We start from the raw sequence: 26727 nt of genomic DNA on the forward strand, positions 1-26727 counted from the left end.
AAAGTTCATGCTAGAAATGGACTTAAGTTACGAAATTAAAATTCAGTCTACTTTGCAATAAAATTGTAGCTTCATTTTTGGTGTCATTCGTGGTAGAACTGCCCTCTGCTAATTTTTCTAGTAGCTCTACTAATTCTTCCAGCCATTGACAGTAACACTAACCATTTTTTCTTTAGCACTCCATCTTGTTTCAGATTCATGTTTAACAGTTTTCTTTAAAGCATTTTTTAATTTCCATTGTTGAACGCAAGGAAGAAAGATATATTTTTCCAATTATTCCAAATTACGTTGCAACAACTACAACTGGCTTAGTTGCCCTAACTCCTGCTAAATTTAGTCAGTGGTTATCAAAGTTTACAAATATGATTCATTGCTTTTTTTCCAGAATTTTTTTGTTGAACGCCAGATATATCACCTGACATGACGGCTGCGTTATCTTAACATTGTGATCTACAGTTTGTCAATGAAATCTGATGGAAATTTAATTTTTCTAAAATTGTATTTTCAACGGAGGATCCATCTTTAGCATGCATTTCAATAAATTCCCCAAAAGATTCTTTGATAGAAACATTTCCAATGGTAAAATCAATACCTACATATTTAGATTTGCGACATTTGTTCTCGATGAACCGTATGAGAAGTGGAATAAAAGGAAAGTCCATAATATTTATTTCTTTTGATGTCACTTATTATTTGATTATTATTGTTTGGGGGCCAAATAACTAATAGTTCAAGTTCGAAGGTCATAAAATAAAAGACTTTAGTGTATTGTTTGTTATCGTTTTAAGAAACAAGCGTGAGCTGTACGTGCATTTCGTTTAGAAAAATAAAAATATTTAACCATTTTAGAAAAATAAAGTGTTTAGAAAAAAAGAAGAAAGAATGTTTTGCACACGAAAATATTTAATTGATTTACTGTAAACATTATTTATAACACATTTTATCAGACAAATAAAGAAAGGAAATAATTAATTATATTTATTTATACAAATGCCAGACATTTGGTCACTAAGCCATTAGTCTTGACCTTGCTTCACAATACTTAAGAACAATAGAATTAAAAGATAATAGTGCAATGTATTCTCGTCAATATACTCCTTATCTATAGACTGTCTAGAGACACAAAGAGTACAGACTAAGGAGTCTTAAGTAGAATTTTAAAAAGATGTGCAATCAGACCATCGTGCCCAGTCAAAAGAGTAAATAACGGCACGGCTATAGGACGAGGAAAATCTATAATTAAATATATTACAATAATTATTAATTTAAAATTTATTTCCAAGAAATCGATCAAAATAAAATTGAAATTTTCCTGAAAATCTTGTTTGTCTTGGGGGCCATTTGGCATCCTTCTGCGAGCGGCAGAGGGGCATGATAGATCCCTTTGCCCCCTCCTGCTACGTCACTAGGCATGAGCGTACATGCATCAAAATTTGTTTCTCAATAGCTTTCTTTGGCTGTAAATTAAATTTTGTTTACTACTTAAGGCAGACTATCCGATGCTGTTTCCCAGTTTTGGCAGTTGGATTGTAGATTAACAACCAGTTTGCATAAGAATTACAGTGTTAATCGAAAAACAAATTTAAATGTGACATTTTTCAATCTGCCTCTCTTGAACATTTCACCTATTTTTGGTCTCAGTAGGTAAAATGCTTTCATTTAAGAAGTTACTTACTGTTCATTACGTTTAGGCCGTATTATGGCACATTGCATATGTAATCTCTTGGTTACATATTTTGTTTGACAAAAGAGAATGAGCGAAGTGAATATAGATTTAACAAAGGAGAATGAAGAAAAAAGAGGACACGGCAGTTTGCCGAGAAGGCAGCTAGCAAATACCTTCCCCCAAAACTAATGGAGTAAATATTTTTGTTTTAAAAATGTTGTAGCTCCACTCAAGCGAACGCAATTACTTTGCTACGACACGTGCCAAATCAGCACTTTCTCCACTTATCACTGCTCGCTTATCAATTTTTTTCCGTCCACCTTCACGGTAAAAGTCCCTGCGTGTTTTATTCTTTTTTTCCCTTGGAGAAAGATGCCCGAGAAAATTGGCTCACAACTTTTGACACCACGAGACTAGTACTAATTTTTTTAAATCTTGAAGTCGTATCTACCATCAGCTACATGCTTGCATTAATAGGATTTCGTGACAGCAGTAAAAAAAATACCTTTAGTCTCAATTTTCTTTCTTTTCTTTCTCTTTTTTATTCATCTAGTAGTGACTCATTAAAATTTAACAAAACTCTGTCCACGTGGCAGCCATCTTTAAGTTTGTTTTTAAATGGAAAATATTCTTTTCTTTAAGAGAGCGAAAAGCGTAAACTTTTATTTAGATACATAAAAGTACCTTATTTTTTTTTTAACTTCCAGTAAAAAAAAATTCACTTTCATCAATCAAAAGTATTGTTTATATCTTGTTTATTTACTTACTTATTTATTTTTTGCGACTGCAAGAAAAATATATTTAATACCTTTACAATGGACTATACAAATTAATTAAAACGTTTTTTAAATATTGAAGCTAAATTTCCAAAAATAGCAAGAATCATGAGAGTAGAAATACAAACTATAAAATATTAATCAAATGTTATTGGAATTGATAAGTACTTATGTTAGAAAGACCATTATCATTTTACGAACCCAAGTTAATTAAATGAATTTACTAAGGCTTGACGTGAAAAGCATACTGACGACGGGCTGCAGAAATAAAACATTTTGACACAGCTCTTTCGTGACTTAAAACCACGATAACAATAAGCAGCTGTTACCAAGTTTTATTGAAAGAGGGTGTAACGCTCCATGTATGCTATGGTGATAATGTTAAAGTCAAGCTAGCTAAAATATTAAGAAAGTTTAAAGGTTGAAAAAGAAAACCGGAACATATGTTTACCCTCTAGGTTTCAAATTAGGAATCCCAGAATATACACCGAAGAGCTAAAAAAATATTGATTATACCTAATAAATACTGATCCTTCATAGGATGTCTAAATATTTCTTACCTAGTAAACATACACCGTGTAAAGTTTGGTGCATCTGGGTGCCATTTTGTTATCAACTGATCCTATTTTCAAATCATTTAGTATATGTGTTTGAGTTGCTTTGAACTGATTTTTGACCTTGTTCAACATTCTGCTTTACCTATACTTTCAACTGGATTGATAGTTGATAATCTGGAGCCCCTGCTTATCTAGAATTTGTGCTCATGAACCAAGAACCGTTTCCAAACTATTTGAACAATAACTTATGATGTGTGTTTTTGATAACAGGACTTCTTCATAAACGTCTTGCTAAAAGATGGAGTACTGTTCTGAAAAAGAATGCATCTATTCTTCCGGGATGTTCGGATAAGTGGTATTCACCAAATCGTTCTTCATCTTTGGCCAGTATTTCCATAAGTAACGGAGATTACATGCCTCGTCGCTCCCACTATACAGCAAGAACGGAGATTCAGATGAGGAACACTAAATGATCTACTTAAATTATTTAAGGTCTATCCTAAAAGTTTGAGATACTGTGTTGGTGCTTTCAGTAGTTAATTGTGGTTAGCGTGAGAACTAGATGTGGCCTTTAACTGGTTTCAATGTGTCATACATTATGACGCTTTTACTATTGTGAGCGATCCTAAAATTACAATAGAATTGACGCTAAATATCTCTTCTGTTTATTCGCATCAAATTGGATAATATTCTTTCATACTTGAAGTATACTTCTTTATCGACGTCTCATGATTCCTTTCTCCAGGTTTTATGCATTTCTTACTGCTGTATGAACATTCCACAAGTTTTTCTCTTTTGAAAATGCCTTAATTCAATCCACTGGCTTTTGATAAAACCGCGCAAAGCTTTCGCGATTCTCAACTAAAAAACAAGTGATCATTTACTAACATGCTTTAATAGCAGCTTTTCATTAAATTTTTTATGACTTTTGCAGACATTATTTTAGCCTACAGCTGTATTCATCTACGCAAAAGCTGGGTAAATATAATGTTTCTGTATCTGGGTTTATCTGGGTAGTCAGGAGATAAAATTAAATATGCTCAATTTGGAAGGAAAAATTACATTCATTTTAATAATTCCTGATAAAGAATTTTCATCTGGTAATTATAATAGAAAATATGGGTTCATTATATAAGGTATTTTTCCCGCCTTCCTAGCGTGCCTTCTTGGTGTAGTGGTCCTGCAAGCTGGGCCGGTATTCCAGAGGTCCGTGGCTCGGTTCCCGGCTAAGGCGACTGCTCATTTTTCATCTTGCCTGCTTCCAAAAAATACCTAATGTCTCTGCAATTATAAAGATTATTTACAGGTTAAATATTCTGGAAACATATTTTCCCGTATCATTCTTAATGTGCCAAATAGAGAGAGTATCAGTACCTAAATGCCATTTCGAAATTAGTCAATTTACAATTTCGAATTAGTCACTGAACTCTTCAAAAGACCTCAGCTTGAATATAAGGTGCTTGAATATAAGGTAAAAATAATCAGACAGATTTATTTGTCTCGTTCTACTGTGCCGATTGACGAAATTCAAACTGCACTTCAAAAAGCGTGACTTAAGATATGTATTAGATTTATATATAGCGTTGTTCTAATATAGGTATTTTGATACAAAATCAGACTTTTTCTGAAATGACATGCTAAGTTTTTACCACATTTCGATTCTTTGACTCAAACTATGTCAAACTGCCAAGTTTTGTAAAAATCGATAGAGTAGTTTTTAAAAAATTAAGCTCTCAAAATTTTAGCTTCTCAATGTTAATTCAATTTGGTATATACATACACACACACACACACACACACACACACACACACACACACACATATATATATATATATATATATATATATATTAATACCTCTTTTTTATTACACTTACTTAATTCCTTCGTTCACAGTTCGAAATTTAGGTTCACTCCAAATAAAATTCACTTATTTTTTGTGATTTATTTTAAAATAATTTTCATAAATTTCTGAAAAAATATTGATTTATAACCTATAAAAGTTTTACCATCAACTGAAAGTGGATGTATTTCTAGGTATACCTTAAAAAAATTAGAGCTTTTTATTCAAAATTTTCGAAGATCTACGTGAATTTATATTGTAAGGTACCTCACTTTGGAATTCTAAGTTAATGTTGGAAGTGAGGAACCTAAGAACTGATAAGCGAATAATCGCTAGAGTTCGATGACAAGAAACAACAAGAGAGAAGAGTAACTAACCCTTTATTATTTCGATAAGATTTAACAAAACTCTGCCTGGGAGTGTACAAGTAAAGCCCGCACTTTGGACTTGAACTTAAAAGACTAAGAATTAAACTAAAACTAAGATTAACTAAATAAGTATAGCCAAAGCTATCAAGGTTCAATTAGAGTTGGTCCCTTAACTTATTTTACTACGAAGCTTAGCAAGGGCCTGAGTACTGCCGAGCGTAAAAACAGCTTTGAGAGAGAGAGCGGCCAAAAAGGCAGACGCGCGTAGTTCAGAAATTCTGATTCTCTCTCTGCCTCAGTAAGTAACTTCGTGGTTTAAATACCGCTCCTTCTCATTAAATATTCAGCAAATTCCAAAACTACGTTCTGACCGGAAGTAGTAAGTTGAAGTTAAGAATTTGACAGGAAAGGAACTTTAACTTAAAATTTAACTGTTAATAAAATTAACATAATTCTTACATAGCTTTCGACCAGACTTTAAATACTCGAAAAATAAGGTCTCAAAACTACCTTGTTTAAGACTTTAAAGTCTGAAAACGTACGTTAACTACACTCTCCCAACTTTTAAATTAACTAAATGACTTTAAAGTTTCGTTTTTAGGGCCAACTTTACAACAATTCTAAAAGCTAGACTAAAGCTAGGAAAAATAAAATTTACAATTGATGCTTTCTGGACATTATATCTTGACATACATTTTCATACATAGACTCTTTATTCTGCTAGACTTATGTCAGGTCTTGATCCTTCCATATCTGGAAGGAAATGGCATTTTACAAAACTTTTCTTTAAATCCTAACTTTACGCTTTTAATTCATGATTTGACCCTTATGCACTTTCATTCATACTACAGCAAATGCTCTCCATGCTCTCCAGCAAATGTACTGAAATGTACTTAGGGTCTTCTATGTTGTGTTACCGCGAACAAAACTACCACTACATAATACCTAACTTTGTTAAATTTGACACACTAGACCTTCTAAGACTCCCTACACGAAAACTGTTTCCTAATGTAGTAAGCAAAAGCTTATATTTTACTTTTAAACGTGTTAACTGGAGAGCCTAACATTAAACACATATATATAAACATTCCATTCTTCCATAATTCCCATACACAGAAATAAAAATTTATTTTCTATGTCATTTTAATCTTTACGATATTTCAACACAAAGATCAAACATTTCTACATGAACATGCACATTTAAATATTTACACACCACTTTTGAATTCATTTTACATCAACAGTCATAGTTGCTTAATTACACTTTATCAATATTTACACGAAATCTTAACTTTACGTTAACAGATTATAGTATTCCAATAGTCTTCCGACTAAACTTATTCACAATTTACTTCTCGCAACTTGCGAGTTCTTAACAAAAGTATTTAACTCTAGTAGCTTCTCGCCAAATTACTAACATAAAAATCTATGCTTACGAACATTTACAATCAAAATTTCGCTATCTGCGATTTAACTTTTCTAAACATATTTAGCAACTTATAACAAGATGATATAATTTGAAATTCAAAGAAAAATTAGCAAAGAAATTTTCACTTATCTTTTTCTGTATTCCTACATCCTGTCATTACAGAACTGTTCAAATGTAGAAAACCTGATGACCTCCAATCTTCTTCTCGATGTTTGATGTTCCGTTCCGTTTAGTTCCAGTGTTTTCCTTTTTGTCCCCTTATGTAGGAATCTGGGACTCTTGCGAGCAGGTTGTGGATTCTGGAATGCCAATTTCCTTTTTTGCTCCGGTGGGGCTATTCGTCCTTCTAACTTGTTGCTCCGGCACAGTTGTGTCTACTGGTCTTTTCTGGCTTTTCGGTCTCCACGCTGGTTCTCCTTGGATCTCCCTTGTAGTTGTTGATGCTGGAAACTGTGCTTTACGTCTAGTTTTAATTCGTCGTTGAATTTTCTCCTTTCCTGGAACCTTGTCAACAGGCCTTCCTCTTGTGGTCGATGGCACTTGAGTTTTTGCAGCATCATCGGTTCTGACTCGTTGATCTGTCGGTGCTAACTTTCTCCTTTTTTGTGCGCTTGTAGCATTACTGGTATGGGTTTCTCTGGTCGAAGTTTGCTGGCTCTGCTTTCTTTTTTGTGTTGGGGGACTTCAGCTGTACTCCTGAGCTGGCGGCCTTCTCTACTTACTTCCAGGATCCTGTAATAAATCCTGCAATATTTTAAAGTCAGTGCGGCTGTAATAAGGTTTCAACTGATCGATATTTGCCACCAGTTGTTGGCCATTTTCGGCCTTTAAATAAAACGTGGCTTTCTTTTTTTTTTTATTCTTTCCACCATATACGGCTCTTCAAACCTGGGCTCAAACTTCGCAACTCTGTTTTCTGGTGCCGACGATAACGAATATTTCAACTTAAGAACTTTTTGTCCCACTTTATATTCCAATTCCCTTCTATTTCTATCGTAATAAACTTTTTGTTTTTGTCTTGCTATATCAGAACTTTTAATTGCTTCGTCAATAATTTTTTGAACGTCTTTTAACTTGAATTCTTCTTGTCTCTGTTGTACAAAGAACAGCTTATCCAACGGCGTTATGATTTTTCTTTCTAAAAATAACTCCGCGGGGGTTTTCTGTGTAGTATCGTGCTTTGCGGTTCTCAAGGCAAAATCTAACTCATTGATACAGCTGTCCCAGCGGTCATGAAAATTGTTCACATATCCCCTGATAATTTTTACAATATTCTTACTTACGCGTTCCGCTATATTAGACTGCGGTCTATATGGTACCATTTTTAGATGGCGTATACCAAGTCCTGTGCACAAATTTTTAAATATACTACTAACAAACTGTTTTCCGTTATCTGATATTACTTTTAGTGGGGCCCCGTATTTTAATATATATTTATTTAAGAACGAATCTGCGACTATTTTAGCTGAAGCTCGTTTAAGAGGAACTATTTCTACCCATTTTGAAAAATGGTCAACGATTGTTAAAAGATATCTGTTTTTATTTATTTTTGTCCTAGGGTAGGGTCCTAGCAAATCTATTCCAACTATTTCGTTTGGAAAAGTGGTCTTTATGTTTTTTAAACACCCGGCCGGGCTGTAATTAACATCGTTTATTAATTGGCACATATGACACGACTTAACATACGCCGTAACAACTTTCTGTAACTGCGGAAAATAAACCGCTTCGCGTACCCTCTTTAGTGTTTTTCGTATTCCGAAATGTGTTGCAGAAGGTAGATCGTGCAACTCCTCTAAGATACTTAAACGTAGACTCGCTGGGATTACTGGTCGGTATTCCTGATTTTCATTAGTTACCTTTGTGTAAAATAACAATTTGTCAATTATTTCGTAATGCTGTACCCTATTGCGAATAGCCGTTAAATCTATATGTTCAAATTTTTCAGGGTCTACGAGGTATGCGTAAGTATCTTTAAACTCCGCATCCTTTTTTAATTCTTCGATTATTGTTTCACGGGACTCAATAACTCTTGAGGTGAGCATAGCACACTTGAATGTGTTTCCCTCTTCATCAATTTTTATTCGCGAAAGGGCATCGGCGACCAAGTTTTCCTTTCCCGGAGTGTGTTTTATAATTAAGTTGAACTCTTGTAATTTTAAAGTCCAACGTATCAAGCAAGGCGATAAATTTTTTCCTGAATACAAGCGATCCACTGCCGCATGATCTGAGTAGACCGTTATCGGTGAACTTCCGGAGTAGACACGAAACTTCTGAACTGCTAATAACACAGCGAGCGTTTCTCGCTCAGTAGCGGAATAGTTCCTTTGAGTAGCATTCAATGTTTTCGAAAAGAAAGCTATAGGTTGCCCATTTTGAGAGAGCACCGCTCCAACTGCATAATCGGATGCATCCGCTGAAATTTCTAGACCTTGCTCGCCTTCTGGGAATTTAAGGACTGGGGCATTGATTAGGCCATTCTTTAGTTGTTCAAACGCGGTGTTCGCCTCGGCTGTCCAAGAAAATCTACTTTGCTTTCTTTTTAGTACTAGAAGAGGCTCAACTATTTTCGCAAAGTCCTTTATGAACATTCTATAATAGGAACATAAGCCCAAAAATGAAAAGACAATTTCTTAGCCGTATTTGGGGTAGGATAACTTTTAATTGACTTCATTTTTGAATCATCAGTCTCTATTCCCTTATTAGAGATTTTGTACCCGAGGTATCGTAATTCCTTCGCCGCGAACTTGCATTTTCTTGCATTTATTTTGAAACCGGCCTCGTTAAGTAAGGCAAAAACTTCTTCCGAATGTTTCAAATGTTCCTCTAATGTTTCGCTGGTAACTATGATATCGTCAAGATAAATAATTGTACTTTTACCTAAAACTGGCTTTAAGACTATGTCCATACCTTTTTGGAACGTAGCTGGCGCTCCGCTCAAACCAAAGGGCATTCTTAAAAAGGCATAGACGCCTGACTTTGTTATAAACGCGGTCTTCTGGACATCCTCCGGCTTAAGAGCGATTTGAAAGTAACCCGACGTGAGGTCTAGGGTTGCCATGAATTTAGTCGAGCGAATGTTTCTAATTATTTCGTCAATTATTGGTAGGGAATATGTGGGATAATTTAATTTGTTATACTGTTCAATTTACGATAATCAACTGCAAACCTATATGCGTCTGGGTGTTCAGGCGGTAGTCCGTTCTTTTTTTTTTTACAAAGGAATACTAGACTTGCGCGTACGAACTCGTGCTAGGCACGATTATTTTGTTTTGTAGCATTTTTTCAATATGCTTCTCTATAATTTTTTCTTTAGTTTTATCATATCTGTATGGTTTCGACCGGACTGAAGGGGCATTCCCAGTGTCTATGGAATGACTAACTACCTGACAAAAACCAGGTTTGTCGTTAAATAGCGAATTAAATTTCCTTACCAATCCTTCAATCTTCTTTTTCTCTTTCAGGTTCAAATGTTGTAGATGCAATTCCGGCATGGAAACTTCATCTTCTTCTACCGGGTCCATGCGCACCTGAAACGTAGAATTCTGAAAATTAAGATTTGCGCCGAATGCGCGTAAAAAAATCGACCCCAATGTCACAGACGTGAGTAAATTTTTCACGACTAAAAATTTAATTTTTAGGACTTCGTTTTTAATCTGAACATGCAGTGCGGTTTTCCCCAAACATACGCACTGTTTGCCTTACAATACAATTACTTCCTGTCCCGTGGCTTTAAACAGTCTGTAACGACGAAAATGTTTTTTGAAAAAATTTCCCAATAGGAATGAACATTGTGCCCCTGTGTCCAGGAGTGCAGTGGTTGGTACATTATTTACCAAAATCTGTACCTCCGGCATAGCAAGATTTTGTACTACTACTGTATTTAAACAAATTTCTGAGGGTCTTCTGTCCCAGTCGGTGACCGTTGTCCCTTCTCGATCACCAGTTTGCGTTTAAATTCTGGTTACCTGTCGCCTCTTTTCGCTGATTTTTATATCCACCGCCCTTAGATTTATCTGCGCTCTTGTTATTGAACTTATCACTTTTTACCGTCTGCCGATAAGCCTTGTACTGAATTTGTGGTTTCTTTTCGGGAGTAAATCTTGAGTACTGGCCAAACGGACTTGCACGCGCTTTCTCCGAGTTTCTTCTACTTTGAAATTTCATTGCAAACTGAAATAGAATTTCCAATGTTTGCGGATTACGCACTTCGAGAAAATCTTGCGCTGACGGTAGAAGACGTCGCAGAATTATTTCAATAATTTCTTTATCGGGCTTTTTCCCGTATAATAGATTAAAAATATGAACTTTTCTTAAAATGAACTCCGTCAAATCCTCGAAACCGCCTTGGTATTTGCTATATGATTCTGATTCAAGCTTCGCACAATCTTTAACAACTGGAAATGCTTTTATTAATGCCGATTTGAAATTTTCCCAGTTATATGATTCAGATCTTGGGTACTCTAATAAGAACTTTTCTATACTCTTCTGCCAGCTAAGGGCTTGACCTTTTAAGGCTGTAGTAGCGATGATCCCTTTTTGTAGCTGATTCACAGGGTGTAAGGTGAAAAGTAGGTCCAGTTGCTCCAAAAATGTCAGGACTGAGCCCTTGCCATCAAAAGTGGCGGTTGGTTTCATAGCTGCATGCAACGTTCCCACGAGGAACCCAAACCCTTCTATTGGATTCGTGGATGTTGTAGGGACCTGAAAGGTCGGAGGGGTCAACGTAAACTTCCCGGATTCTAACTACATGGTCCGTTTAGAATTCTTTTCGGGCGCCAATTGTAAGGTACCTCACTTTGGAATTCTAAGTTAATGTTGGAAGTGAGGAATCTAAGAACTGATAAGCAAATAATCGCTTGGGTTCGGTAATAAGAAACAACAAGATAGAAGGGTAACTAACCCTTTATTATACTAATAAGATTTAACAAAACTCCCCCTGGGAGTGTACAAGTAAAGCTCGCACTTTGGACTTGAACTTAAAAGATTAAGAATTAAACTAAAACTAAGATTAACTAAATAAGTATAGCCAAAGCTATCAAGGTTCAATTAGAGTTGGCCCCTTGACTTATTTTACTACGAAGCTTAGCAAGGGCCTGAGTACGGCCGAGCGTAAAAACAGCTTTGAGAGAGAGAGCGGCCAAAAAGGCAGACACGCGTAGTTCAGAAACTCTGATTCTCTCTCTGTCTCAGTAAGTAACTTCGTGGTTTAAATACCGCTCCTTCTCATTAAATATTCAGCAAATTCCAAACCTACGTTCTGGCCGGAAGTAGTAAGTTGAAGTTAAGAATTTGACAGGAAAGGAACTTTAACTTAAAATTTAACTGTTAATAAAATTAACATAATTCTTACAATATGTTGGCGCGTTTTGAAATTTGGCATATTTGTTGAAAGTGATAATAACATATAATGTAGTTTACGCACTTTCTTAAAATTATTTGAAAGTAGGAATGATGTGGCTTTTTTTCCGCTCATGCACAATGTAAAATGGACTGAACAATGACACTTTTTTACGCTCCCGCACAATGGAAGGTATAGGAAAGTGTGTTGCCATGCATTAAGAAGTTCTTTTTTTTCTGTTTTTTTTTAATTGAAAATTTTAAATCCTTGTGCAGCACATAGCCAAGTGAATTATTCTTGGCGCAAACTGAAAAAAATTCCTTAAGTTAAATTTTTGAATTTCTTCGTGAATTTCGCACAAAATTTTACAATTTACATTTTACACAAAATTTTTACAAAATTAAAACGAATAAAACAAATTAATTTAAGAAATTAAACAATAAAAGGAATTAAGCAAATAAAAAAGAAACAGTTTTTCACAGACGATTCAGCGCTTCTTACCTAATGTGTATAGGCTACTAATTAATTCAGTTCTCACTTCGCGGCAAGGCAAAAACGCATAAAAATTCAAAATATTTTCATTAAAATTTGAAAGATATAGAAAAACATAAAACACCATGTACAGTTAAAGCAATTAAAAAAAATTACAATTAAAATTACAGTTTCTACGGAAAAGCAAGCTAACAACTTAAATGATAATTTCAGAATGAATTAAGCATAATTTAATTCACAATAATAAAAGAAGACGTTACTTTGTTGTTGCGAAGCTTAGACTGGCAAAAAATTACTATTCTGCTAAGATTCAAATGTAAACAAATATGGCTGCTATGGAAATCAAAAATTAGGCTTAGCCGCACTTAAAAAAACTTTTAAATTGTTGATAATTCCACAATAATTGCACGCAGGTTAACTAAAGGCATAAAAATCTTAACAGGAAGATAAGAACAACATAATTCAATCATTCTTAAAGTAAAAAAGGCACAATTTACAAACATATAAATAATAAAGAAACTGAGCTCAGCTGAGTAACAGAGTTGACATATATATATATATATATATACTTTTGGTGCGACAGATTGTAACCAAAAGGGGAGGTGCATATCTACACGTTATAGCAGTCCTATATACAAAATTTAAACATTCTGAGGCTACTAGTTTTTGAGTTACGCGAGATACATACATACATACATACATACGTACGTACGTACGTACGTACAGATGGCTACGAGATTTTTTTCAGTTTTATAAGAAAAATAGTCATTTATTCTGTCCTTACTGACAGATGTCACGCAAAAACATCGTTAAATTGCATTCGGTAGCGGTCAAAATGGATATTTTCGTTGAAATATGATACCCGACATTTTTTGCGATTACAATACTTACTTTTTACTTCGTACAAGGAAGTAAAAAGAGTTAAAATGTCATGTTTGTGATGAGGAAGGTTCTTCCTAATTTTTTGTCTTGAAGTCATTTGGCGTCGTTTGTCACTTCCGTTCAGGAATTGGTTATCGATGGCAAGACTTCATCAATGACACTTCGTCTTGCCTTTTAATTTCTATCAAAATTTAAATGATTTTATAGGTAAAAGTTTACAATTGGGTTGCCCCTTGTTTTTTGGTGATTCTTTTTTGACGCCAAGATCGGCGCCAGGAAGACACAATTTCAAGATGGCCGCTACACAAAACCAAAATAAGAAGTCAAAGAATTGCATAAACTCTGTGTCCATGTACACATCGATCTGTTTTCACTTAAAGAAACATCCCAGAATTGCACAAACTAGGCATTGTGCACTGCTTTAAATTTGACCATGTACACATCAATCTACTTTTATTTAAAAAAAAAAATCAGGAGACTAAAGCTAGTAGACAGCTAGTAATCAGGAGACTAAAGTTAAACTATCATGGTAACCAGAAATGAAATTTCATCGCCAAAAGTTTTCAAAAAATTGTCGCTAATCGATGGGGTACCCAATTCTACACTAGAGCCATTTTATATAAAGTAACCCATAATTTTTCTTATAGTGGCTAAGCGTTTTTTTTTTTTTTTTTTTTTTAGAAAATGCGTTGTAAGTTCTTTTTGCTTCTCATCTTCAGAAATGCTAATTTAATCTTTTTCATTCTCTTGATATTCGACTAATTTTTTTAGAACGCCGTTTGAAAGACTTTCACCATTTGTAACTTGAAATAATTCTTTAATATCATGCCCGTTTATATTATCCAACTCGGTTTCTTTAGTTAGCTTGAAAACGAAATGCGTTAACATCCTTACTTACTGCGGTCATACATTCTTGCATTCTGATTTCAAGCATTGATGTTGTCTGGAGCATCCAAGATATTGCAGTTGTGCTAAAAATCTTTGATGGATTTTTTATTTTCTCCATCAGTTTTATTATTGTTTTATTTTCTCCATCAGTTTTATCAATCAGTTGTTAAAATGTCTGCCATAAATAAAGCTTTAAAATTTGAAATTATGCTTTAATCCATTGGTTAGATTAATGAAGGTGGGTTTGGCGGGGGCGACTGTTCTACTGGAACGTATGCTGTTCTGTATGTGATGTGTTGATTGTGCTGATATATGTGCTGACTGATGTGGGGATAAATATGTGATTGCTGTATGGCTAATGTGTTGATAAATGTATTAATAAATGTGTTGATTGGCTTAGGGCAGTAAAGCTTTCTGTTCTAGTTTTCTTTTAAATTCGCAATAGTGTTTAACAGACGGTTAATAATCAGGTAAACAAATTCTCAAAAATTGTTACAGTGATTTTGATTGGAAGATTTTTGATTGGATTCCTAAATTAGTGGTGTAGGTGATTTGAAACAATAAACAAATTCCAAATCAGTCCAGCAATACCGGTACCACGTGCGATTTCTGGGAATCCCAGTAATACCGCGTAATACTGAAACAGCATTAAGCGGAGCAGCATTAACAGGAGGTCTTACTGTACAACCCACCCACCGAATCACTTGCATCCGAACTGAGACGGAACACTTATGCTCTCTTTTAGTCATTAATTCATTCTTGGTCGTGGTCGTTGAACTGAAAGCTAAACAATAGTTACTTCTATAAGTTATTCGGATTAGAAACGTATCCTTAAAAAAGAACAAAAAATATTTTTGGATATTATGATGGAAATTAAAGTTAACTAGGAATTTAAACTATTCACCTTGATTTTGTTCTTTCAGTGAAAAAAGGGTTCCATTCCCAAAATTTTCTATTATTTTTGTTATTTTATACTCTTAGCTTTTAGTCCGGTATGAAAACAACAATGTTCTGAAGCACAAACTAGAATTTTTGCCATTTCAGAACACATTCATTAAAATTACAGTCTCAAAGTGGCAACCATCTTTAAACAACCATTTTTAAACTATCATAGAATATTCTCTTTTAGGAGAATATTCCACCTAGAAAAGAACTGCTGATTACTTTTTTCAAGATACAAGACTCGAATGATTAAATTCTTATCCCACGGGACTTGCGTGGTAATATGCCCCTTAATCATTTCTGTTTCAAATGATATTCTCCAAACTAAGTTGAATTATTACAATTTCTCCCATTGCCGTGTATCTGATGTATGGATATAAAAAAAATGAAGTTGAGTTTTGAGTTTTTCTTAATGGCTGATGTTTTTAAAAAATAGCAAAGAAAATACTAATGTCTGGGGAAAAAGTTACTTATCATATCGGAAAGCAATAAGGAATCGATAAATTGCGTGACAGCGCTGTGGTAAAATTTTTTTTTTCTTTTTAACATTTAAGCTTTTCCTTAACATTTGCAGGCTATGAGTTACTCACACTACTGAAGCAAAAGGAAATTAAAAAAGGTCAAGCAAAGTACAGAAGTTAGATAACGATGTTTATAAATCAATAGAATTTGTAGTAAATCAGATATTTGTTAATTCCCCTTCGTCAGTTCTAACTAACTACAAATAAATGTAAAATAAACATAAATTACCTTTGTAAATTACACAGTTTTGTTTAAATGCATTAAAAGTTAAAATATAATTTTTTCGCCATCATAATATTCTTGTTTATATGTGACTGAAAATAAAACCATAAGGCCTCAGACAATGACTGATATCTATATATTATTAAACAATGGCAAAACGGAGGTACCTAGAGTCAGCAAATTTTTATTACATATAGTTCTCCACACGAAAATGGGCACCTCGAAACTCGAATTTTGAATTTCGAATTCATTTTTTCCTTATTTCTTATTTTGAGTGAATTTAAGGAATTTTCTATTAAAAAGTCGAATACTTTATAAACTATATTTTGGCATTAGGCAAAACGTAATATATACATGTTTCAAATTTAATCAGAAAACTCAGAAGAAATGTGTTGCCAGTCGACAAAGCGCAGAGTATTTGTCGGCTTTTCAAATTTAAACACAAACTCTGCGATTTAAAAGAAATGTGTTAAAATATTTGTATTGTATTCTTTTTTTGATAAAATATTTGTTAGTGCTAGCTAGAAACTCCAGCGTGTTGCCGTTCAGAAAAGCGTAAGATATTTCATCTTTCTTTAAAATTTCATAATCTGTCTAATATCGATAAATAATGTGAGTGAGTTTCAAAGTTTTTTACTTCCATCCAATTAATAATTGCCAGTTGAAATTACACTAGTTGCACCCCTTTATATTTCATGTTTTCCTTTTCTTATAATAACAGTTTAAGGTGGCTGACCGTGTAAAAGGCTAGTCAAATTAAAATGTCAAAAAAACGTAAGAGGCATTACGTAACGGCATTACTTTTTACATATATCATTCCTATAATATATAGGAATGTTCGCTTCTATGGTTTCTCAAATATTCTGTTTATATCCGTATACAATTTATATTTAGGAGTACTACGATTTTACTTTCAATCACATATGACTAAAGACATTTTGATACTAAAAAAAACTATTTTTTACATTTTAGTGTATTTAATTAATACCGTGTAGTCAGTCTACAAATGCTTTTTACAGATGCGTTTTTTATTTTTTGTTCTATAGAGAGAAGAATTGTAAGAAAATCACTGCCTTTAAAAGGGGAAATCATTCGTTCTAATCTGGTGTATGATTACATCTAATTCATTCAAATTTTTATTTTACTAAACAATCGAATATCATCAACCCTTAAAATAAATCTGCTAATAATGAAAGGTTAAATCTTTTCTTATAAAAACCTATCCCCCATAGCACAAAACATCCTCAGGATGTCCTATTTAAGTCGCAATATCCCGGGACATACTTAGGATGTCCTAAGGATGTTGATTCTCAGATGTCCTGAGGAGATCGTAATTTAACATCCTGAGGATGTCTTATTTAAGTCGCTATGTCCCGGGATATGACAGGATGTCCTGAAGATGTTGATTCTCATATGTCCTGAGGAGTTCACCAATTTCACATCCTGAGGACATTCATTCTGCATTGTCCGGAGGACTTTCGTTGTCAAACATTTTGAGGATATTTGTTCTCAAATTTACCAGTTTTAATTTTTTGACAGTGCACATCTGAAACTTGCACATTATTTTATTTTTCATATGTATTTTACTAAGTTGTTTCTAAATGCTGTACATTAAAAATATTGATATGATTGATGATTTATTCTTGTTATTTTGTTATTAATTTTAACTGCTATTTTTTCTGACGTTTTTAAAAATTTATTTAGTCATGGAAAAGATTTTTTTCAATGGATTAGCATTTTCTAGAATATTTGCAAAATTCTAAATAACACATATTTTTTTTATAAAAAATGTATAAATTACATGTATAATTACTTACAGATTACAAACCCTACTACAAATACAGGTAAAATTAGATATAGATATATTTAATTACGGAAACGAATTTTTTTTTTTAAATTTGGGTATAGAGACATTAGGTATTTTTTTGGAAGCAGGAAATATGAAAAATTAGCAACTGCCTTCGCCGGGAATCGAAGGACGGACCTCTGGAATACCGGCCCAGTGTGCAGAACCACTACACCACGAAGACACGTTAGGTGTGGTGGTGGTGTATTTAATTATGGCAAAGCACACTAGGGCTATCTGCCTAAGGGGAGGATGTCTTCGTGGAGGACTTTCTAAGGGAAACTGGCTCGTATACACGTTACACGTGGGGAAAACCACGAAAACACCCATGCAGCCAGCCCGTTCGCGGGATTCGAACTTCAGACCGAACTACCAGTGCTCAGCGTCTTTACCGCTCGGCAGCTGGTGGGCCGAAGACACGCTAGGAAAGCGGGAGAAATACCTTATATTACTTCCCTTTTTAAAGGGCGACTTTTTTTTAAGGGGATCCAATCACTAAATCCTGGGTGTGGATATACCTCATCCAACACCTTTTTAGTTCGGGCGCCACTGTAGAGACATTAGGATTTTTTTGGGAAGCCGTAGAGATGAAAAATTAGAAACCGCCTTCGCCGTGTATCGAACCACGGACCTCTGAAATACCGGCCCAGCGTGCAGAACTATTACACCACGAAGGCACGCTAGGAAAGCGGGAGAAATACCTCACAAGGAAAATTTTTTTCCTCTAATTACAGGACAGAAAATGTTTTTCAATCGCGCGATCTGTTATTGATATTGAATTACAGTCGTGCGATAATTTCGCAGTAAAGATACATCTCTGATGACTATCCAAGATTCTAGAAACTTTGGTCTTATATAGAGATGGTCGTCTTATAGAAATAATGCTTAATATCAATATTTATTTATAATCTCAGAACTATTGGTCACTTTCAGAAGTTGTCGTTTGAGAGGCGATATTCTATATATTTATTTACCGATACTCTCAGATTCCAAAATTTGTTTATATTCTCAGAAATATTGGATGGAAGGTGGTCGTCCCATACATGCAAAATTTTACATTTCATTAAAAATGAATTCGGCATTATTTAACTATTTTCCTATTAATTAATTAATTAGATAAAGAAAAAATTAGGAAATAGTACTGTTTACTACGGAATAATGTAGGAAGTTCTACAGAACTATATTCTTTCGCGTCATTGCACATTGTATCCGGCAAACTACTAGTTCCTCGTATTCTTCCGCAAATCCTAAACATCTGTCTGATTTGAAACGAAATCCAAAATGGCTGCGCCATGAGGTTAACTTGTATGGATATTTTTTGTTGCATGAAAGGTAAGTTCAGTTGCAATACTTGTATGTTTACTTTTTTTGCTTTTCGAATTTATGTTATTTATGTCATTTTGACAGTTAAATGTTTCACAGCTTTATGAATTGTTACCATTCTGTCGTGAATTACGTGTATCTCAATGGCTGGCTGTCTTTTCAAATATCTAATTTGCCCTGCTATCCAAATGCTTATGACTGAATTTTTTTTAGTCTAGTTTATGCATTCAGTTTCAAAATAATATGTGTGATCAGATTGCTTATTATTTTATTGCAGCAATAAAATTATGTTAAATAGTTTGAACAATTGTATAAAAATAAGAGTTTGCATTGTTTTGTCCAAAATATGTATGGTTGAAACATTATCTTAATCTAGTTTGTAATTCAAGTTTTTTTGGGGGTACTGTTCTGTTATTGGGACTAGAATCGAAATGTATGAACCTGTGTTCGTAAGTATGTGCATAGATGTGTATATGTAGACACACAAATATACAAGCATACATAAATACAATTCTGAACCCGGTCCTGATAACAGAACAGTACCTTTTTTTAATCTTTTTGAATATTTTATAAAAGGATTAAGCATTTTTCAAACTGCATATCATTTTAAGATTCGACTTGCAAGAAGACAAAATATGGTCATTCAATCAAATGCTTATGATTGCTTTTAACATTTTCTCATAAATATTGTTTGCATTTTTATTGTATTTTAGATACTTTAGTTATGTAAAGTGAACATGAGAATATTAGGAAAGCCGAAGAATATGAATAGCTACCATAATACATGTATTTTTTCATCGAGCCCATTGTTTTAGAAACCAATGCACCATTATTATATGCTGGCTTATTTTATAGTTATATGCAGTTTAATTTTATGTTCATGTTACTGTAGTATTGTCATTATAATAAAAGTATTGATAATTTTTGTTGAATCTTGCAAGTTGCCTAACATTCAGAATTATTACTACCGAATTTTACTGATAGGTTTTTTCAAGTTGACATAATCTGTCTGATAAATAAAATAAACTGGTGTTTAAATGATATGCATTTCTCTTAATGTTTCATTGAAAGTGAGATGGAAATATAAATGCTATCCAGAAAAGTGAATTCTTTTTGCCTGAAATAACAAACTGTACTAAATGATTAATGTTTATATCATTTTAGAAATGTCAATATTAAAGTTTCTCCCTCCCCCTTCTCTTCTTTGATTTTGAAATAATTTATAATAAAATAATATATGCATAAGTGTAATTAATGTAAAGTGTCATTCAATAATATAATTTATTTTTACTGATATTTTTATATTTCTTATCTGGGTTTTCTTTTGGTGTTAGAAGGAGGGAAAGACTGTAATGTTTTAATTAAGGAAATAATTACAACATTACAGTCTTTTAAATAACACAGTTGCAGTAATGTTTATTGAAGCAATCAGTACTGTGTGATTGCCAGTGATTGAATAATGTTAAAATGCATTGTTCATAAGGAAATTTGCCTATCTTTGTGTTATAGATTTTATTTTGACACAAGCTGAAATTTGAATTATTGGAAGCACTTTGAAAACCCGAATTATTTCCTGAATCGTTAATCAGGCCAATATATAACATACAAATTTTCATACAAAATTATTTCTTTGAGCATATTATAAAGAGCTCATTTAATTTTATTATTTGTATAAATTTTAGATTCAAAAGTAGCATGTAACAGTTAAAGATTTATTGAAGCCTACTTGTTACTTGTGGTAACAAAGAAGTGTGAAAGATATTGCCACATTAGCGAACATGACGATCATTGATGCTTAGTTTAGTAATTTAATAATATATTGAGAAATGCTGGGAACTTTCAGAAGTAGACATTTCGGAAATGATGGGCTTGATAAAATTTACATGGTTTTATTATCTTTAGTTAAGAATGGATTTTAGATGTTCATGTGAAAGAATTGTTAAAGTTTGGCATTTAAAAAAATGAATTAATAATATGCAATTATCTTTTTATTATACATATATTACTATATATTTCTAATGCACTATGTAAATGTCAGTGCTAAACAATTGAGATACTATTGTCAGGGCAATCTTTTCTTATACATGAAAAATTCTGATACTTTATATTTTCATCTGCCCTCACAGCTTCAACTTATGCTAAAACAGCAAGAGTATGCACACGATAATAGCAAACTATGAATATGCATACCACACACATGTATTTACATGCTTTATATTTAATCTTTATTTCTGAATAATATTCCATTGGATGAAAAATATGTGAATATTGACCCAATGTATATATTTTTGTGTGTGTGCATCCTAAAATTTCTTGTTTCTTATAAAGTGCTTATTTGAATTACTACTTGTGAACAGAGCAGTAGATATGAACCATAAACTAACCATTTTGCCAATTTTCGCAGCTTTGCAGATAGTCAGAAAGCATCAAAATTTGTAATAATGTTAAGTTTAAATGATGTTCTATACTTTTGTGTTAATTTTTCTATTCTGTTAATTCTATTACTGTGTTATCAAACTTTCTGCAGGAATTTCAACTGGTTAAGATGTTATTACCATGTGGAGAAGAATTTGGTTTTCAAGCTAGAAAAAATTGCAGCTGAAGGATTTTGTAGAAGGTCAGTCAAACTGGTTTTAGTTAATTATAATTTAATTTTGGGTGAAGAATTCTCAAATTTATTTATCATAAGTGTCTAAAGGTCTTCTAAATTAAATTCTGCTTGTTTCTGAAATTTTTCATGACATTCATTCTTTGATTATTATTATTATTTTTTTTTTAATTTACTAACTTATATCCAGGCACATAATGTTGCATTTAATGCCATACCTTAAATATTGTAAAATGTTAAAATAATACATTTCACTTAAAAATGTGGTTGTGACAGTAAATTTTCTGTTACATTTAATCATATCTATAAACATTGGTATACATCATTTTTCAATAATCTGTATATTATTTTGTGCATTTCTTTTACATCCAAGATCTGGCATATGACTTGCTTTTCAAACTGATAACATGGTGTAATAATGTAATCTAATGGTTAAAGTTTACTATGGAACGGGCCAAATTTAATAAATTATTCTTTGATAGAAATTTATTCATGTGTTCAGTGTGTCTCATCTCTTTAAATTGCTAAAGTAAATTTTATGTACTTGCATTTAGGAATTTTGACTGTATCAGAGTAATTTTGTTTCAGTTATTATAACATGCAAGGGAAAAAATTCATTCATAGCTCCGTATTTAAAATTAGTTAATTAAAGTCCTTAATAAAGAGGGACATTTTGTTGTTTTTAATGTCGATAGAGTTTAATTCAAAAATATGCCACATTAAGGGTTACTTTTTAACCTAATTTAAAATTTTCATTACTTTAACATGTCCAATAATTGTTATTTTAACTCCGATATTGTAATAATATCAAAATTCCTTACTTTTTGATAGGTAATCCAAATGTAAAACAAGAAAAGAAAAAATTAAAATCTAGAAGTATATTTATTTCATACCTCTAACAAATAAAAACAACACAAGCTCTTTTTACTGTCTATCTGCATAGTGTGGCATGTCCCGTAAGACTGAGATTTGTATGGTCAAATCCATGTTTCAGTTAAAGGAAAATGCATGCACAGTCTTCTGATTTTCCCTTCGATTAAGGATTCTGTATATACTAGCATAAGAAATATATTAGTTAATGCAGTGTTATACATCAATATTTATAGACAATTATTGTGGCTATGTTTATTATAATTTTGTTCACTGTAATGGCTGGAGTGCCTAAACCATCATGCTGTGTACTCAAATCTTCATCTCTGCATACTGCTCCACTAGTGTTTAAACCACTGAAATGGTGATTATGGTAGAACATCTTTGGTAAAAATTTACTCTACTGTAACTAGTTTCTTTTTTTTATATCAAGATCGTCACCTAAGATGATCGGCACCAATTTCAAGGTGGCCACTACACAAAACCAAAATAAGAAGTCAAAGACATACACAAACTCTGTGTCCATGTACACATTGACCTATTAAAACAGAGAACTGCACAAACTGGGAATTGTGCACTGCCTTAACTTTGTCCATGTACACGTTGATCTATTTTCACTTTAAGAAAATCAGAAAGTTAAAAATATCATAGTTACCAGAAAAAATTCGCCACTGTCTTAACACACAGACAACCAAAAATACACAAACAGAGAGGAATAAGTTACCAAAAATACATATTTCCTAACATAAAAACATTAAACAACAAATCTTCTAACAAAAATTAACACACAGAGACAAAAAAATAAATGAAACGTCATTTTATTAACATACCTTTTTTTTCACATGCATATGTTTAGGCTTCCCACCACCATCCTCCAGGTAAGCAATTCAATTAAATTTTTCGTCTCTTAGTCACCTCAGACATACTCAAACGATGGTACCCACACCAAAATAATAAATAGCATGTTCAAAATACAAGACCATACCACTTCCGTGCAACCAAACACAGCAATTGAAAAGAATGGTAAGAACCAAAAACCTGGGACCGTACAAAAGGTTTACTATTAAAAAAAGTAGCCCAAAACTAAATTTATCACAGCACGTTGGCAATATTTGCAAAAATAATTCCTTTTTATTGACAAAAAAAAGTTTTTTTTTTTTCCCAAAGGCTACTTTCGCCAACATTATCAACATTAGGGTTACCGAAAACTTATTTGACGCAATGGGCTTCCACATTTCACAAACAACCAATACCACTTTGCGATTTTTTTTCAGACAGAAACCAAGGTGTACCATACAGTAAAGATTAGCCACATCTTCATTTACTACTGTTACAAGTACTTCTTTGGTAAATTTCTGCGGTTAAATTCAAAAGTTTAAAATTGCATTAACATGATCAGATTCAGAGTCATAGCTACGGTTTTCAGCACTCAGGGACAACTGAAGATTTCGTGCCTCCTACTGCTTGCCAAGGATGGAAAACATTTAATTCTAAAATGTTCTAACATCAGTTTGGCGCCCCTTGGATTCTGCACCCGGGGACAGATGCCCCCCTCTAGCTACGCCCCTGATCAGATTTTATTTTCTGCACGTAGCTAACAATTACTTATGTGTTGTCAGATAAATGTTACCAGATGCAGTTAATTATTTTTACTTGCCAATCTCATGAGACAGGTTTTTTTTGCTCCTGCAAGACTTTACTTTGTGTTGCAAAATATTCTCACTCTTTTTGGACTTGCCTACACATTAAATTTAAAATAGTTTTATGAATAGGTAAGATGTGATTATCATAATTTTGTTTCTCTCTTTATCTTGGCAACTTTATATGTTGATTCAGTATCCAAGTTACCTACCAGTGGCTGATTGATAAAACTACTCATATGTTCAGCTGGTGGTTTGAGTTTATTTTCTGACATAAAAAATTTTAAAAGGCATCCCCCATGTTTATTTTACTATAATCGAAAAATCAAATAATTGCTACTCTGTTTTAAATGCTTCCTTTAATTTGCATTCTAATAGTCATATGTTTAAATTTAATTATGAATTATATTCACATATAGTAATTGTGAGTGTTTTTTTTTATTTTAGGTGCTGTGAAAGGCAATGACAGAGATCCAATTTATCAAGAGTTCTTATATACATACGAATACATGGATATAAGATTGTTTTTCATGAATTCAAATAAAATGTGATAAATTGGATTAATAAAAACTATTTTGAATTTTGAAAAGTGTTTTTCCTCTGTTAATCATAATATAGTGCCATAAATTTCTGAATGTGTTTATTTTTTATCCAAATAAATAGCTTTACAAAAATTTGTCATATTAATAGATATTGCATAATTTAGCATTATTATAAATATTTATTATAGCAGATTTAGCTGAACTACTTTTTTAGTATCTTTGCAGATGAAGTCACAAAGGTAAGTGGTTAGATATTTTTCTGTATTCCCCATTAAGTAATTTTATCTGGTAAATTACCATTATTTATATACTAAAGGTGAAAGAATAAGCTTTCCTTGAAGATACAAAAATTTGCAGATATTTCAAAAAATTGGTATACGTAAAAAAGTTCTTAAATTGCCACATATGCAAAACTGAAAATGTTATATATGAAATAGTTCAGAAATATAAATATTTTCACTATTTTTTAACTATAATTCACTGCATTTGTTATATATAATCACAGTTTAAGGTAGCAGTGCTTTTCTCACTGTGATTTCTCATGTATTTTGATTCATAAATCCACGTATTTTGTTTTCTCTTTTGAGACCGAATAAAAAATGAACTAAACATTCTCCTTGACATTGAGAGTTGAATAAAAGCTCACCTCAAAATAAAATGAATTAATAAGTTTATGGAAAATTTTACATTGCATATATTGAGCAGAAAGAGTAAACTGAATATACTTAATGGAATTAATAATTGGTAGAGTTGATAGCAGAATAAAATGTCTTAATTGCATGGTAAACAGTAGATCTTTTGAAGTTTTTCTATGTTGCGTAAAATGCAGATTTAAATTTTTGATATTGATTGTCATATAAATGGCAATTACTGTTTTATTTTGCTCTGAAATGAATGGTTAGTAATAAAATTCTGGATGAAACAACCTTTAACATGCGCTAGAATTTACAAAGTTTAATTTGGTGCTGATTTCAACGGGTAAATTTCATTTTACTGAATTTTGCGTAAAATAATACCAGTGAACCATTGCAAATTATTTTCAGAACTTTTTTTTTAATCTAAAAAGGCTATTAGTTTTGAAATGTGACTTCATATCGTCAGTCGTAAACTTGTTTCGCTTTTCATTCAAGTCTTGCCGTTTGGCAAAATTTAACATATTTACCTTTAAAATCTAATATATTATTGACTAACAAGCCAAGCTATTTAAAAGCATTACACACAGTTCTTAACAATGCTTTTTTTTTTTAATTTTTAATCTGATTGATTTAAAATGCATTTAATTCTTGATATATCTAATTGAAAACATTTTAATATTTCTACATAATTACATGATATATTTCTTCATTTTTCAAATATAACTTTCTGGTGTCAGTATCTTATAAAATGTTTTGCTATTTCCACTGCCCCATCTGTATTGATAATCTATGCATTCATAAACTTTTAGCCTCTTTGAGTGACTGCTAAAATCTGAGGCCTTTCAGATTTTTTTTAATTGTGTGAGCAGAAAGATAGAATTTTAGAAGAGCTTCTTGAGTTACCTTTTGAATGATATAAAGAATTGTTAACATAATGTCAAATTTTTACAACTAAATATTAAATATATAAAAAAGCCTGCAGCATTCTCATGTTATGAAAACATATTTATTTATTCTGAGGCTAGGAATTGATTTAGTTTTAAAAATACAATTTATTCCTTTTAACAATTCCCAACAGTGTCATCAAAACACTATAAATTCCTTACATGTTTTAAAGAAAGATGATTCATTTATGTAAAGATTATTAAATGGGTAATTTTATTATTCAATTTTAATACAAATTAACTGAAATTAGAAACTGATTTTATGAAAACATATAATATATAATAAACATATAATAAATAAATATGTTATGAAAACATATTTATTTATTCTGAGGCTAGGAATTGATTTAGTTTTAAAAATACAATTTATTCCTTTTAACAATTCCCAACAGTGT

General features: G+C 32.5%; 1 protein-coding gene and 1 long non-coding RNA gene across 2 annotated transcripts in view; both read left to right on the top strand.

Moving 5' to 3' along the window:
• Window positions 1–26727, top strand: part of LOC118184652 (uncharacterized) — a 254716-nt gene that overhangs the window by 5086 nt on the left and 222903 nt on the right. The window lies entirely within an intron of this gene.
• LOC146995999 (uncharacterized) lies at window positions 19046–24800 on the top strand. The gene is made up of 2 exons (XR_015042899.1): window positions 19046–21710; window positions 24659–24800. It is a non-coding gene; the product is annotated as an uncharacterized LOC146995999 (long non-coding RNA).

The sequence above is a fragment of the Stegodyphus dumicola genome, chromosome 8, assembly GCF_044657685.1.
Source record: "Stegodyphus dumicola isolate Sdum_Otavi_A_Nest chromosome 8, ASM4465768v1".
NCBI classification, from domain to species: Eukaryota; Metazoa; Arthropoda; class Arachnida; order Araneae; family Eresidae; genus Stegodyphus; species Stegodyphus dumicola.